The sequence below is a fragment of the Alternaria metachromatica genome (assembly GCF_023757995.1).
Source record: "Alternaria metachromatica strain BMP 0045 chromosome Unknown scaffold_4, whole genome shotgun sequence".
In the NCBI taxonomy this organism is placed as follows: Eukaryota; Fungi; Ascomycota; class Dothideomycetes; order Pleosporales; family Pleosporaceae; genus Alternaria; species Alternaria metachromatica.
The window spans coordinates 1,725,137-1,739,709 of record NW_026055495.1 but is presented as its reverse complement, the minus strand read 5'-3'; positions in this window follow the sequence as shown (position 1 = coordinate 1,739,709).

Genomic DNA, 14,573 nt, shown 5'->3' with positions numbered 1-14,573 from the left:
GGTAGAAATAAATAGCTCTAAGACTAAGTAAGCTATAGAACTAAGTAGAATCTATATATTATACACCTATAAGTAATAAAGGTAGTAGAGTTTATTTATTAAAGCTTTAATATTAAGCTTAAGATTAGAGTTCTTAGTTCTATACTTATTAAGCGCAGCGTATATAGTACAACACTCTTTCTACTATTATATAAGCTTATAATTAAGTTTAGATATCTAAGCCTTAAGTTCTATATAATAAATTAACTCTATATATAGTCTACTACGTGTCTAGTTATAATTCTAAATCTTCTACTCTAGAATCTATAATAGTTAAAGATATAAATCTAGCTAGAGTAGAGGCGTAGTATAGTTAATACTATTAATTAGTATCTATACTAATAGTAGAGTATAAGAGTATTCTATAATCTAATTAGCTGTGTTATAACGTAATAGATATAAAGTAGACTAGATAACTTTAACTTAGTCTATTATTCTAATATATTATAAGTAGTAACAATAGTAGTAATATAAATAAGAATAAGAATAATAGATAAGAGTATAAGAGTGTGCTTTATTATAGATTTTATCTACTAACCTAGGTACTAATATAGAGCTTAATTTCTATCTTTAGATACTAACTAACTATAGTTTATATTACTAGTTACCTATAGACTTAATATAGTATTAGTTTGTATATATTAACCTTTTACACTAGTTTTAATAATAACTAGACTCTAAATTCTATACTTATAAATCTATATAATAAACGCAACGCTGCTATAGGTATTTAATAGTAGATATAACTAGTATAGCCTTAAAGGCAATTAAAGAAGCATTTTAATAGTATCTAAGACCTTAGATACCTATAAGTATAGTACTATTACAGCGCCTTATAGTACTAATAAAGTTAGTACTTCTAAAATAAGTAATATAAGATAAGACGCGCTACTCTTTAAACTACTAAGAGATCTATAAAAGCTTCTAGAATATAGTAGTTTAGTAAGAGAACCTAGTGTAAGAGAAGTATATATAATTAATATATATTTACTAAAGATAACTTATTATAATTAGAGAGCTAGCTAAGAACTCTAGCTATTAGCAGCGTAAAATGCTAAAGAGACTATCTAAATATCTATATATTGCTACTATCTAGTAGACCTTTAAAACTAATAATTTAGTTTTCTTTTAGCTTAAATACTCTAGATATACGCTAGAAGAAGTTCTTAGTGTGTATATAAGCCTTAAGAAATTGTATATTAGAGTAATTGCTAGTATAGTAAGTTAGCTAGTAGCGCAGATTCTTTTACTAATAGTTTAGATCTTTCTTATAGTATAATATATAGCAAAGATTAGTATAGTATATAACTCTATTATAATTACTTCTATACAATTTTATAATAATAGAAAGCCTATTCTCTCTAACTTTAATAACTTCTTATATATAACTATAGATTATACTCTAAATAAAGATCTAGAGTATCTAGAGTTAGTAGTACTTAAATATATAAATAGCGCGCTAAAAAAGAAGCTATAAAACCTTAAGAAAGTATAACGCCTATAAGACTCTAATAAAACCTTTAGTCTTAATAATAGAGAAAAATAAAGTAGCTATAAATTACTTATAGACTTTCTTAATAATATATTTAATATATATATCTCTACTATTATAAAGCTAGAAAAGTCTATAAGTAATATTTACTATATATAATTATAGTACTAACTAAATTAGCACTAATATATTAAGCGTAAGTTAGTTTATAGAATTTTAATTCTATTTCTAGAGTTAGTGCTGCTTAAGTATTTTACTCTTTAGCGTGCTGTAGTGTTTAAGTAGTAGAGTAGTATAAAGATAGCTTAGCGTATTAGAAAGCTACGTATAATTATAGATTAATATACTTAGGTAAAGTAGATTCTAAGCGCTAACACTATATATATACTACTAAGCCTTTAAGCAAGAAGTATATGTAACTTTAGGCATTATATACTAGATAGTGCTAGATCTATATCTATTAGAGTTGTATATTTAAATTGTCTACTAAAGCTATTTATTAATCTTACTATACTCTAATATTAACATTATATTATCTCTAAAGGCTTCTTAAGCATCTTCTTAAAACAATTAGAATAGTATATTTAGTTTTAACCTAATAATAAGTCTTTTCTTTTTTCTTCTAGACACTAGACATAATACTATATACGTAAGTATAAATCTAGACCTCTTTACTACTTAACCTCTATTTCTCTCTAAGATCTATTTTCTATAGCTAAATTACTATCTAGACTAACTTATGTCTTAAATTCTAGTTACATATATACTTTCTTATAAACCTCTATCTAGTTATAGTAGTGTTAAAGAGATAACTTATAGAAGTACCTTTAACGTAATCTATAGTAATCTTAATAAGGTTATTATATCTATCTAGTAACTTAAAAATAATTACTAAAAGAGAGTTTAGAATCTTAATATATAAGCTATTAATTATAATAAGTTCTATAGATACTTATAAAGGCGTAGTAAGGTTATATAAGCTTCTAAAGTAGCAGACAGCTTATAAAAGAATATAGATACTATTAGAGGTTAGATAGAGTAGGTAGTTACTTTTCTAAACGCTAAGAAAGACTTAGTAGAACTACTAGGCGCTAAGAAGCTAAAATACAAGATCTAGAAGAATAGTAAGGTTCTAGATAAAAATAGGCGTAGTAATCTAAATATAGGTTCTGCTCTATAAACCTATAATATATTAATATTAATTTAGTTTTCTATAGTATAGAAATAATATATACGTATAGTAAGAATAATTAATCTATTATATACCTAAATTTAAAATATCTTCTTACTACTTTCTATAAGTTTGCTAGATAAATTCTATTATCTAATTAATATTAAGAAAGCCTATACAACTTAAGTACTTATATATAAACCTACTTAAAAGCTATATAGACTACTATACTATATATACACTACTTTTATATAACTATAAGCTACACTATTATTAATATAGCTATATTCTAGAGAATCTTATTCTCTATAACTTTATAGTAAAAGAAGATAGGTAAATTTATAGTACTAAGAGAGAATATAAGTATCTAGTTTGTATAGAAGTTTTATATTACTACTAGGCTATTATAGTATTACTAGAGTAAGTAGATTACTATACTATCTATAGTTATTAGAATCTACTTCTAAGAGTTACTTTGCTACTAAGTATACCTAATTTATAGAATATCTATAGCGTAACTAATTATAGAGAGTAATACTATTAGCTAGTTATTTATTAGTATTTATTAAATCTATTACTTTATATAGTTTATAATTTTAAGGTTTACGCGCTAATCTTATATAATATAGGCGCTTACGTTATTATATTTATAGTACTCTAGTCTCTTATATTACTACGCTGCCTTAACTAAATATAGATTAGTAAACTAGAAACTACCTATAGAAAGCCTAAGCCTCTCTAGAGCTATTAAAGATTATGTTTATACTTTCTATATTAAGCTTAAGATTTTACTACGTCTTAACTATAGTTACTTACACGTCTCTTTATTATAATAGCTCTACGTTACTCTTTAAGATAGAAGATATATAGTAAGTACCTAAACTATAAATATAAGTAGTTACTTAACGCTAACTAAGTTTTAAAGTAATATTATCTAATTCTTTCTATAACTTTACCTACGCTTTGTCTAAGTAATTATTAATAATATCTATTACTATAGACTTAGCTAAGAATATATTAATAGATAAGAATACGCTAAGAGCTAGCAGGTCTCTATAATTTTCTTTTAGCACTATAATAATAGAACTAGCTACTATAGATATAAAATAATTCTCTACGTTAATAGAAGATAATTAGTATAAAGAGATAAGAAGTTTCTCTATAGTTCTAAGCTCTGCTATATCTATATCTACGCCTATAGAAAGATCTAGCAATATTCTTTTAATTAAATCTAAACTACAATATCTATCTAAACTATAATAACTAGGCCTATCTCTACTACTACTACACTATTACATCTTCTAAAAACGTTAAGAAGTCTTATTCTAATAAGTCTTAAAGAACTGCGTTATATCTATAGATACTACTAATAAAATTACTCTACGTTCTATAATTATAGAGAAGATTAAGGTAGACTATATATATATTCTAACTACTAAAGAAAAGAATCTAAGATATATACTTATAACTATTAGGTTATAGAGTAGAAAGTACTAGAGTAGCATTTACTAAGAGGTCTATTATAGTAGCTTTAAGTTTAGACTAATTATAGATTATAATTAGCTTTACACTATTAAAGATATTAAGTAGATAATCTTCTTCTAGGCTAATTACTAGTACGTTCTGTCTTATAGAGAGATTACCTATAAGTTATATCTACTACTTAGTATACTCTTGTTATAGATCTTACGTTTTATAGAACAAATTTAATATATATACTAAGGTACCTAGGTAGAAATCTAAAAATATATCTAGATACTAACTAAAGTAGATATTATACTAAATACGCTACTTAGGCAAGATATAAGTATTTTTAAATGTAAATATAATCTTCTAAGCCTATATATTTACTCTAGGTAAGCTACACTAGCACTTTACGCAGTAATTAAAATTATACTTACTTAGGTCTACGCGCTATTAGTTATAATAATACACTATATAGCGCTTATCTATAATAGGTATATAGTAGAGCTGTATCTCTATTTCTATATTCTGTACTCTATTACCTATAACTCTTCTAGCGTTACTTTACTAATAGTATTCTAACTCTAGAGCCTATTTAGTCTAGACACTATATAGCTCTCTATTCTATAAGAGACGCTATAGCGTAGTTTTTAATTCTCTTATAGACTAATTAGCTATATAAGGCTGCGTACTATATAGTACACTATTACTTTTCTTAAGACGTCTACTAGGCTTTCTATTCTATAGAGTACGCTAGTATTAGATATATATATCTCTTACGGAATAATTTACTATATAAGTCTATATTCTGTATAGTATACTATATTCTTATATAAGATACCTACTAGGCTTTTTATTCTATAAGAGATACTAAGTATTAGAGTATATATTCTTTATAGATTAATTTACTATACTACACTACGTTCTATATAGTAAACTATTTCTCTCTTTAAGCTACCTACTAAGCTCTCTATTCTATATAGAATACTATAGCGTACAGTATTCTAATTTATATCTTGTAATACCTACTAGACTCTCTATTCTATATAGAATACTACAGCGTATAGTATTCTAATTTACGTTTTATAATATCTACTAAACTCTCTATTCTATATAGAATACTATAGCGTAAACCTTATAATACTTACTAAGCTTTCTATTCTATATAGAATACTACAGCGTATAGTATTCTAGTCTATATCTTATAATATCTATAAGGCTCTTAATTCTATATAGAAGACTATAGCGTAGACCTTATAATACCTACTAAGCTCTCTATTCTAGCTTTTTATTCTATAAGAGATACAGCGTTTATATAAGTCTAATTAAGATTATATAATAGAATAGTTAGATTCTTTAGCTATTATATAGTAGAATAAGAGTAGAAGCGCACTATATTATATTTATAATCTTCTTCTTCTACTCTATAGTGTCTAATAACCTAGTAATTTACTTATTCTTAAGCTAGTTCTCTACTAATAGATCTCTAATAACGCTGCTTAGATCTACTACTCTAGCCTCTAACTAGGTAGCTTACTCTTTAAGTTTTATAAACACTAAGAGTATCTTTCTTTTTTTATAGCGTATAATAGCTTTATAGATCTAAAGGTTAATATAACTTTAAATATACTTCTCTTCTACTATTACTATAGTAATCTACTCTTATATTATCTAAGTTAATAGATTCTATAAATAGGTTATAAGTATATTATAGCTCTTGTACTAAATAGGCTATCTATTATATTAGAAGTTGTTTTATAGAATAAAAGACATATATTAGTATATACCTAATAATATATTTCTAATATATTAGAGCGTAATATTATTATTTTTAGTAGCTAAGACTTTTAAGTAACTTTAAGAATAAACTAGTCTATTAGTAAGTATACTTAGCTTTTATACTGCGCTTTAGCGCCTACCTTTACGTAATAAAATATTTCTATTAATAGTCTATATATCTAAGAAACTTTAAAGCTTACTTACTAGCACCTTAATAATATCTAATTCTAGATAGCTAGTACCTCTTAGACTTATTAGGCTAGAAATTACTACTGTAAAAGTTAATCTTATATAGGCATAATCTTATAGCTATTCTTACGCGTAGCTTAAAGTCTACACTTCTATAAACTATATCTATTAGATTAGAGTATATACTAAATTTCTTAGTATCTTACCTATAACTAGTATATTACCTACTTTAGCTTTCTACTTACTCTTAATAAAGTAAGATATATTAAGAGTAGATATTAATAATATAATTCTTTAGTTTAGTAGTTATACACTTATAGTTAGGCGCGTAGAGAAGTGCTTAATTTTACTAGAATAGAAGTAAAAAATAGTAAGAATTTATCTTTAATCTATATTGCTTAGAGCGCGTAGAAACTCTTCTACTATATTAATCTAATCTAGAGCTACTTTTAGCGTTAACTTTTAGAATAAGCGTAGTATATTAATATACCTTAGACCTTAAGAATCTACACTATAGTAAGCTATTAAATGCGCGTAGTTTACTTATTATATATAAAAAGTAGATATTATACTATATATAGATAGACTGTAATTCTAATACTATTTAATATAAGAAGAACTTTATTATAGATAGTAAATAAATTTACTTCTAGTCTACTATATAGGCTATCTATAAAAGTAGATATATTAGTGCTAGCTATTTATAGTCTACGCGTAAAACCTTAGTAGCATTAAATAAGAAGAATAATTATTATTACCTAACCTTTCTTGTTTTTAGTAACCTAGGCTACTATAAATAGATATAATTTCTATAATCTAAGGCTAAGGCTATAGATTTATAGAATAGATAGGTAGATAAACTATCTAGGTATTATACTCTATAGCTGCTTTATATTAACCTAAATTTATATAATCTCTTCTACTAGTCTAGACTATACGTTACGTAAAATAACTACCTATAATATTAGACTAGAGCTAAAATTACAATATATAAGCTGTGTAAACTAGATTAACTTTTGTAATAAATATATTAAGGCTATAGTAATAATATAAGTAAGTATATAAGTATTTAGAACCTTAATATAAAGCTAGATTAAGACTAAGATAGTAATTACAAGAACTAAATATATTTTATAGAATAATTTATAGATTCTACACTAGATATAAAGTATAGAAGTAGCTAGTAAAGTACTTATAATAATAAGAAGCTACGTAAGGTATTAGCTTTGCTTATACGTTAAGATAAGAATAATATACTAAGAGTTCTACTAGACTAATAGCTAATTACAGTTATAGACACTAGATAGTTATATAGATTAGCTCTTTAATAGTAGTAATGCGCCTAACCTATTAATGTAATAACTAGTGCTTAGTATAGTTTAGCTAAATAATTCTATCTAGCAGAATGTTAGACCTACTACTAAGGTAAAGTATTACTAGGTTTATAATACTAAGCTTTGCTAGATATATAGATAGTTTATTCTAACTTTAAATTATAAGAGCTAACTCTATAACATTCGCGATAATAAGTAGTAGAATAATTAATACTATAATAATAGTAATATTAGAGCTACTATTTACTCTATAAGTAATAATAGTATATATAACCTATTTTGTAAAAGTTAGAAAGATACGCTTGTAAGCGTATATAATAAGAAATTACAAAAGCCTCTAGCCTAGTAGAAGCTCTATTACTAATCTATATATAATTATATAAATAGTAATAACTTATATAGTTACTTTATTTACTTTATTAAAGAGGTTCTAACTTAGAATATAACCTTAGAAGGCTATATATTATAGCTAATATATACCTTACTAGAGCAAGTAAATAAATTTAAGACTTTATATTTATTATATATAAGATCTAGAAATAGTAATTATATATTAGTTTTTAGTATTACTAACGCTTCTCTATAATAGTAGGTCTAAGCTCTAGAGTATAAGCCTTATATTTACTACTAGCTAGTTATATATTAGTCTTAAGATTATTTTAGTATTAGTAAGATTAGCTACTAAGTAGGCTACTAGTACGTATTTTAAGCTACCTGCGCCTTATTACAGCATTATAAGAACTATTACCTAGAACTATACTATAATTATATAATAGACATTCTAACGCCTTATCTAGATAATAATTATAGTAATTAGTATAGAGCAGACTTTAAATACTATATCTAAATCTTTTTAGTATCTCTCTTATATTAATAAAACGTTACTTTATTATTACTATAGATTATAATGCTACGCGCTCTACTCTAAAACCTCTCTTAATTCTTTAATACTTATTATATAGGCCTCTTTAAGAAAGTAGCTAAACTTTACTATATTAATAATAGAGTCTAAATATTAATTATTATAGAGAAGCCTAGTATTACACTACTTGTCTTTACTACTAATAAAAGAGAACATAATTAGCTATCTTTTATAGAAGACTATATACGTTTCTTATTCTTTAACTATTAGATATACTTATTATTATTAAGTTAAGAGATAGAGTTCTTTTATTAAATGTCTAACTTACTATTAGAGCGTTATTAAGAGTATCTTATAAGAATATATATAGATTATATATACGTTTTCTTTCTCTCTACTCTACGTATATAGTAATATTAGTAATAGTAAAGTATAGAATATAGTAGCGTAACTAGTCTAAGATGCTTTACTATATAATTAGTAGCTAGTAGATCTATAGTCTCTTCTAATAACTCTACCTTACTCTATACCTAGTTAAAAATCTATATTAAGTCTACTACTAAAGAATATTATACTACTATTAAAAATAGAAAGAGATTTAGAGTAGCTTATGTGTTAGAGGCTATATCTATTAATAAAGTAGAAATATTATACGTAATATAGATATATTTCTTTATAATAATACTCTAATAAGAGAAGTTTAGTAGATAATGTTTTTCTTTATTTTCTCTACTCTTAAAACAATTATGCAGTAGAGAGCATATATTATAATATATTCTTATAGTTCTTAGTAGCGCTTAGAATTCTTTATAGATAAGATCTTAATACTATATTAAAATATTAATAGTTATAGAGTATTAAAGTAGAGTTTATACGTAATTCTCTATAAGATATATTAGTGTAAGAAGAGTGCGCGTTCTAGTTATAACTCTTACCTTTAGCTAGAGTAGCTATAAGCTTTCTTAGAAGTAACTTTAGCGTCTACTATTATTAGCCTTAGACTTAGGTACAGCCTTGCGTAGTGTTAGAGTCTTCTTAAGAGTAACTTTAGTGTTAGTACTATTATTAGCCTTAGACTTAGACATAGCCTTATATAGTATTAGAGTCTTCTTTAGTATTAGTACTATTATTAGCCTTAGACTTAGGCACAGCTACTATTCTTATTAGTCTTTACTTTACACTTATAAGATATTGCTAGCGTTAGCTATAGCCTTGCGCTTACGTAGTGTTAGAGTCTTCTTAGAAGTAATCTTAGTATTAGTGCTAGGCTTTATACTGCGCTAAACTATTAGTATAATAAAAGATAAAGAAAAGAGTAGAAAGAAAAGCTCTAGATCTAGCGCCTGCTTCTAGCTACTAGAGACTATATAGTTCTACTATCTACTATTTTAAGCTGCTATTTAAAATAGCAGACAGTAGAACTATATAGTCTCTAGTAGCTAGAAGTAGACACTAGATCTAGAGTCTATATAGTAAGATAGTAAATAGTAATATAGCTAGGTAGTAGTACTCTAAACTTCTACTAGTAATTAAGGCGCTATAGCCTTACGCTTATAGAGTATTACTAGTTTCTTAGATATAACTAGAGTCTGCTAAGGTACTATTATTAGCCTTAGATTTAGGCGTAATATTATAGTGTTATAGTGTTAAGGTAATATTAGGCTAGAAGAAGCCTAATCTAAATAGTAATATAGTTTATTAAGCTAGAAAAGTTAGTATATTTACTATATAATACTAACAAAGAGCTTAACACTTTATATACCTTAGACTTCTTAAAGATACTATTCTTATCTTTATCTCTACTTAAGTAAGGTTATAGGTTATAGATATTTATATTATAGTAAGAGGTAGCTAGGCTTTCTAAAAGATAAGTAAAGTATTAAAGTTAAAGTCTATAAGCGCGTTATAGAGTAGAACTCTCTAGTTCTTATTATATACTTAAGGTAATACTCTATAGTAAAAGCCTATTCTTTTTTATTAATAGGCTATGTATATACAACTATTTACGTTATAGTAAGCTATTAATATTAGTATAACCTACTATAGTGTTAAGTAAAGAAAAGACTTATAAGAATAGACTTTTCTATAGCTTTTGTTTTTATATAGCTATAATTTCTCTAGGTATAATAAGTAAGTATATTATTACTATTATTAGTAGTAGTAGTAGTAGAGAGGTAGTTTTTGTTAGTAGTAGCTATGTAGAGAGAGTTTTATTAGTGTAGAGCCTATGCTTAAGCTATTAAGAGCTGCTACTTAACTAACACTAGTTACTAGTTTCTAGTAATATAGTTAAATTATAGATAATAGATATTAAAATATAGAAGCTAATAAAATAGTTATATTAAGAAAGGTAGACGTAGAGAGAGAAAAGTATTTATATAAGTATTAACTTAATTAGAGATCTATTACTATTAGTTATTCTTATCTACTTAGGTATTAAACTTCTATAGTGCGTAAAATAGATTTATTAATTTTACTTATTATAACGTTCTATTATATTATAATAGATCTTCTCTAGAAGAAGTTTAATTACTCTATTCTAGGCTTTCTAGGGCCTTAAAGTAGTTTGTTTTATCTTTCTCTCTTACTATAACTATTCTGCTTAAAGAGTTTACTTTTAACTTACGTTTACTTTATCTATATAATATTAGAGCTTAGACTTTGCTAGTAGTCTATAGAACTATAATACTTAGTTAATAGAATAAGAAAGATAACGTAGTTCTAGCTATATACTATAAAAGATCTTCTTTTTACCTTTTATTTATAATAAATATTATTCTATAGGTTTAAAGAACTTTAAAAAGATTATTAGAGTTCTATTAGAGAATATTCTTCTCTAGAATTAAGATAAGTTTAAAGTAAGCTAAAGTCTAAGCTTAATATATTACTTATATTATCTAAGGTCTTACTTCTTTAAGGCTTGTATTTATTTTCTAACTATACCTCTAAGAAAAACTAACGTAAATCTTAAACTTTCTTTAATTATAAAACTTCTCTTTAAAATAACTAGCTGTTAGTATGTCTATATTATTGTTATTACTACTACCTATATCTAGCTCTTCTCTAGTTCTAGAGTCTATAGAGGTAGGTAGAAATTAGAGCTTTTCTAACTCTAACTAGTGTTATAGTTCTACTTTCTTACTTTCTAAGCTTTTAAGTTTATTATTTCTACGCTAAGAGTCTTAGTTAGTATTATTTAATTAGCGTTATAGTTTTACTTTCTTACTTTCTAGACTTTTAAGTTTATTATTTCTATGTTAAGAGTCTTAGCTAGCATTATTTAATTAGCGTTACAGATTTATAATTTAGACTATTAGATACTTAGTATCTTTATATTATACTAAATTATTATTAAGTTACTAATATTCTATTCTATAATATTATAATTAGTCTTTATAATCTACGTTCTTAAATTCTAGACGTTTAGTTCTTGCGTTATACCTATTAGTAATTTAGATTTAAGCCTTATACTACGCAGAGACGTTATAATACTTTTATTTAAGTTTTATATAATATAACTATAGCTTAATAAGCTGTATATCTATATCTAACCTAGCTAGAATATTAATATCTATAATATCTTAACCTGTAAAGAAATTTTTTGCTAGCCTAAAGTTATTCTTCTAAAGATAAGTTAGTAGAAATCTATAAATTAATAGAAGCGTGTACCTAGAGGTCTAACGCAATAAATATATAGAAAAATAGATTATAATATACTAGTCTTAGATCTAACATCTTATATAGTAAATTACTATATAGTTATAGAAGAAATAAATTTTTTTTTTCTTTAGCAAAGTTACGCTTAAAAGAGCGCCTACTCTAGTAATTAATACTAAGATATAATAGTTCTAGAGAAGGCCTAGGTCTATTAAGAGTTTTATCTAATAGTATTACTATTATAACTCTTCTAATATAATTCTTAGAGAAGTAAGAGTATATTAGATTTACCTTCTTTAAGTATTCTAAGGCAAGCTAAGAATAATTGCGTTACTTCTCTAGAGTAATAGACTAAGTATACTAGATCTAGAAGCCTCTAGCTAAGGCAAGTCTTACTAAATATTACTACACTACTAGATTAGAGCCTTTTACGTATAGTTTAGACTCTTCTATTTCTTTCTTTAGTGTATATATAGTTAACCTATTAAAGTAGTAACTACAAAACGCCTATAACTCTATATAGGCTACTATTATTACGTTATACTTACTAAGTGTAATGTTAATCTTAACATTTTAAGTCTTGTTAATCTATACTATATTTTTAGAAGAAGTAAAAAAGAGGCCTATAAGACTTAAGTAGATTGTATATTTTATCTATTTATCTAGAAGTTGCCTAAGCGCTTTATAGAGAGGCTCTAAGTACTTAAGTATCTTAAAGAAAGTTTATAAAGATAGAATTACTCTAGAAAAGATATAAATACTTTCTAATAAAGCTTGCCTAGTACTACTATCTATTAAGAAAGAAAATATCTATCTATAGTCTATAAGGTTAATAACTAAGCTTCTATTAATTTCTAAGTACTAAGAAGCTAGAAGTTTAAGGTGCTTTATAGTAGTAGTGTTAATAACTATAGAAGGTAATTCTATATTACTATAGCGTAATATCTTTATCTAAGATCTTACTATATATTTTAGATAGAGTATTATCTTTTATATCTATTAGATAGTTCTATATATAATTAGAAGAGTACGCACTTTATTACACTTTAGTACTAAGAGCCTATAAAGCGCTCTAAGTTATAATTAAGCCTATAGTTCTAGTATATTAATTAACGTATTAAAGCTAGTAGTAATTAAGGTCTACTTAAAGAGTTATTGCAGGTCTTTAGGCTTAGACTTCTCTAGGCGCAACTACTATCTTTATTTAGCTTCTTAGTTACGCTCTTAGTAATATAGTCTTATTTTATAAAATATCTTACTATCTAAAGGCTTCTATTTGTTAGAATAGAACTTAATAATCTAAACTAGTATTAGCTTAGAGGTATCTACTGTAGTGTTAATAAAAGAATATTTTTATTTTAGTTTACTAACTATAGAAGAATAGTCTTACTATTTACTATTTATTATTCTTATTAAGAAAGTGTTGTGCTACCTTAATATAATATAAGCTAGAAAGATATTATATACTATTAAGTTATAGAGTAGAAGCGTTCTAGAGCTATTAAAGGCTCTATATATCTACTATTAATATACTATATATAGATAGTGCTGCTACTAGCTTACTATTCTTAATAACTATATTAATTATATTCTTTTCTTATAACTGTGCGTAGCTAACTTAACTATATATTCTTTCTAAGCGTGCTATATTCTTATAGAAGAGGTTTTAATATTTATTTAGTATAGGTTTACTTCTAAACTTTAAAGCGTAGAGTAGTAAGTAAGTAATTCTATAGTAATACGCTAACTTTTCTATAGTAAAGTCTTTGTCTTATAGTGCTATAATAATATATACTTAAGTATTCTAAGCTTAAGCTAAAGTTATTAAGACTCTATAGTTAGATGCGTATTATAAGCCTATAATAGATATAACTATAACTAGCGTCTGTTTATAGAACTCTAGAAAACGCAACTCTAAATTCTAGAATTAGCTAGATAGTAGTGCTTGCGTAGTAGTATAAAGTTTTTAATTAACTAGTAATTACTAACTATTCTAAAATATAACTTCTCTTCTCTAGATTACTTTTAAGACTTTACCTAGTAGTAACATTATTAGTTACTATAAGCTTTAACTTAGACTACTACTCTCTAAAGCGTATACTACTACTAAGAATAGCTATAAGCTATCTTTTATAACTTTTATAAGGTAAAGATCTAAAATAATTCTTCTAGATAGACTTCTTAGAGGTAGTCTAGTAGTACCTATATATAAGAAAGTATATCTATAGTTATTATCTTAGTAGAGTAGATATACGCTACTTATTATTATTAACTATAGTATACAAAATTTGCACTTACAGCTTCTAAACCTAAACACTACTAGAATTATAGTACTTATAATATCTTAGTCTTTACTAAATATTTATAATATAAACGTAATATTATATAGCTAAGTATTTACTCTATTCTCTAGTATTATCTACTACTTTATTAGTAATCTTAGAGAGCTAAAGGTAGTTATAAACTAGCTAGCTAATCTTGCTAGCGTAGTAGTAGAATAAGATCTACTAATAGTACTCTATATCTTATTAGTTATAGAAATAAGGTTAAATACGTTTAATAATAGAATTACAGCTAATAAAGCTA